Genomic DNA, 3,389 nt, shown 5'->3' on the forward strand with positions numbered 1-3,389 from the left:
CATGCCTCCAGGCTCCTGCAGCTGAGGGTAAGACAGAGGAGTACTGGGGTTCCTGATTTAACCATGTTATGCTCCGAGTCACGTAGAAGACAACCGTAAATATGGTCCAGTGGTTGGCAGGCAGGCAGTTGGGACATGGGATGAGCGAAGAGGTGAGGGGGATTAGAGCATGCTGGGAATACATGAGTTACGGGCTGGAGAGAATTCTGGTGGTCTGGATCAACTCTGGAAAACATCTAAGACTCTGGCCTAGCATTCAGTCCTGTCCAGGACTCATAAACTGATCTCTGTTTGAAGGGTCTGAATCCCAGAAGTGGAATGGTGGCCATTAGGGAAAAGCATAGTGAAGCCAGGAGGGAGATGCACAGAAATGGTGGAAGGGACCCAAGAGGATCTGGATGGAGCATTGAGAGGGTCCCTTCCACACGTCCCCCATCAGCCCTTGTGCACCTTGTTTTTGATTGGAGCTGTCAGCGTGCCCTCTTGGGGCAGGTGATGCGCGAAGCTCTTGGTCAGCCTTGTCAGAAGATTCTCGTTCCTTGTGGGAGCTGGACTCTCCAGTCTCCATCCATGTGCTCAGATCCACATTTTTGGGATCCCTTCCTCTCAGTACCAACTCTAGTCTGGGATCTGGGCTTTTCTTGGGGATGGGGTTCAGCCAGAGCTCGGGTGGGATCCTCAGCCAGCACCTCAGCTGCCCCCTGACGAGCAGGAAGCCCAGAAACATGTGGAGAGGCCAGACTAGAGTGAGGGTGAAATCTGTCCATTAGGCATTGTGCACATGGTTGATGCGGAGGACGTCATTGGTCATTTAGTCCCCCCGGGGCGTCTCACACATGGGAACACGAGACCTAGAGACATGGATGCAATCAACTCACTGGGGCTTCTTCAGCCTATGGGCTCCTGGGCCTGGCCTGGCTGTGCTGGTGGTTTCATCACTGGTCATCATTCAAGTTTCTGCCTTCCTGGGTCCAGAAAACGAGGAAATATATTACTGTCCGATCACTACCCAAACCCCCCCAAACAGCATCACACTGTTTGAATGCCCCACGCAGGGGAGGGTCTTCCAAGGAGGGACAGGAGTTCTGCCAACAGTGCAGCTGGGACTCACTGTGCAGCAAAGCTGGCTTCTGTTGGAACAAACATCTGATTCAGCTACCTCAGTTTCCCCAGATTGATCAATTCCTGGATATGAAAGCAGAAATGGCCCAGATTCACACTAGGCTCCCACTTTTCCTCCATTCCCTCAGCTAAAAGAATTCATTACCAAATCCTCTTCTTTCATTTTTGGGAAAAAATACCCCATACATTTAAAAGATGGGGCAGAGTCGTGGCAGGCAGCATGTTGCTCAAGCATGATGCCCTACACGTACTACTCAATCACACGGAACTATGGAAAAGTCCATTCTGAAAAACCCACACATTTGACTAATGCGTGTTTGATGCTCCAGTTTTTTTTTTTTAAAAGATATGGAATGCTTCATGAATTTGCATGTCATTCTTGCACAGGGGCCATGCTAATCTTCTCTGTGTCGCTCCAGTTTTGGTATATGTGCTGCCAAAGCGAGCACGATGTTCCAATTTATTCATTGGGAATAATATGTGGTATGAGTGGAATCTGTAGCAAACATTTTTTTTTTCTTTTTTAAAAAATAACAAATGGGGCTTCCCTGGTGGCGCAGCGGTTGAGAGTCCGCCTGCCGATGCAGGGGACACGGGTTCGTGCTCCGGTCCGGGAAGATCCCACATGCCGCGGAGCGGCTGGGCCCGTGAGCCATGGCCGCTGAGCCTGCGCGTCCGGAGCCTGTGCTTCGCAACGGGAGAGGCCACAGCAGTGAGAGGCCCGCGTACTGCAAAAAAAAAAAAAAAAAAAAAAAAAAAAAAAAAATAACAAATGACATCCTGTGGTCTCTCTTCCTTTTTTATTTTTAGTCAACCCCAAGTACAATGCACACTGATAAAAACGATGTACGTTGCATGTATCTGTGATAATAGCCGAAGCCAAGGCAGTCTGAGGCATATTAACAACAGACTTATCTGTGGAGCAGAACATTATGTAAGATGCATTTTCCTCTAGAGCCAAGCTGCGCAGAATTCACCTGCACGGCAGATAAGTGGCCCCTGGGCCCAGGTGCAGCCCCGCGCCGGGCCAGCGGCTGGGGGAATTTTCTCACCAATATAATCGACACAAGGGTAGGATTTCCATTTAGCGCAACAGAAACTAACATGAAAATTGTCACTTGATGTTTTGCAGTCTGGCTGTACTAATGTCACCTATGGAACCCAAGATAATTTCAGTGACATCTTTCTTTTCCCAGGGAGGAGAAATGTGCTTTCTGCCAGTGTCCATCTGACAAACCTGGATAAACATTTTCATGGCAGGTGGAGAGAGTGTATAAAACTGTCCCCCCAGCCCGACCCCAGCAAAAAAGATATAGGGCTAAATAATGATAGACCACTTGGTGGAAGCTGGTGAGGTAACCTTGATTCCTTCCTTCTGGGTGGCCAGGGGCTCCTTCGACTGTGGTGACCAAATGGATACTGGAAGAAAGCCGGGCACCCTCATCTGTGTAGCTCTGTTAGCCTTGGGTGTGGCCTGGTTAGGGATGTGATGCTCTTCATCTGCAGCCCCGCCCCCCATCCAATCGCAGCCCCTCCTCTGCGGCCCCAGATCCTACATCACACCCCCTGACCAGCAGCACCGTGGCTAGGGATTGGCTGTTTATTCTTCCGTGTGTGCTGTCACTCCGCAGGTAGTGAGAGCCCTTCCCTAGGCTGCTGTCTGACTCTCCCTCCCATTTCAGTTCTCCACTCCCCAGCCTTCCCTGGCTTCTCTGCCTTCTCAGCTGTTCTACCGTTGCTCTCTCTCCAGCAGCACAGCATCGCTCACTTCTCAGAGCCTCCATGAAACCATCCCATCCAACTGTCTCCTCTGTTTGTCTTTTGTTCTTTATCCAGGCCCTGGGGCTGCTCGGGAAAGTCACGGAGGTGGAGTCCACATCCAACCTCAGCTGGAGACTCTGAGTTGTGCTGAACTTCTCTTCCTCTTGGGGGCCCTCCATGGCATTTCCCCAAAGGTGCCTTCAAGCCTGGACCCTCAAGGCTTGGTTTATTTCTGCCTCCCCATGTCTCGAGGGATCTCCCCCCACCCCCCGCCGCCAACGTTCATATCTCAATGACTCTGTCACTTAGTTTCCTCTCAGATTATAGTTCTCGTCTTCCTTTGCTGGACTTTTCCTAGGAATGATCAGCATTTCTCCCTCCTCATTTTCACCACCCGCATGCCTCTTATCTTTTGACATTTGCTTTCCATTTCTTCCATTTTGTGAAAATGATATTTTTGAAGGACTCAGATGAGGCTGCGTGAGATTCAGTGGCTGTTCCTCAGG

The 3,389-nt window shown here is 50.4% G+C and overlaps 1 non-coding gene across 1 annotated transcript; it reads right to left on the reverse strand.

The window, feature by feature from the left end:
• Positions 1-1,464: 1,464 nt before the first annotated feature.
• On the reverse strand, positions 1,465-1,571 carry LOC132425198 (U6 spliceosomal RNA). The gene has a single exon (XR_009519390.1). It is a non-coding gene; the product is annotated as a U6 spliceosomal RNA (small nuclear RNA).
• Positions 1,572-3,389: the final 1,818 nt, after the last annotated feature.

This window comes from Delphinus delphis, chromosome 4, assembly GCF_949987515.2.
Source record: "Delphinus delphis chromosome 4, mDelDel1.2, whole genome shotgun sequence".
Taxonomy (NCBI): Eukaryota; Metazoa; Chordata; class Mammalia; order Artiodactyla; family Delphinidae; genus Delphinus; species Delphinus delphis.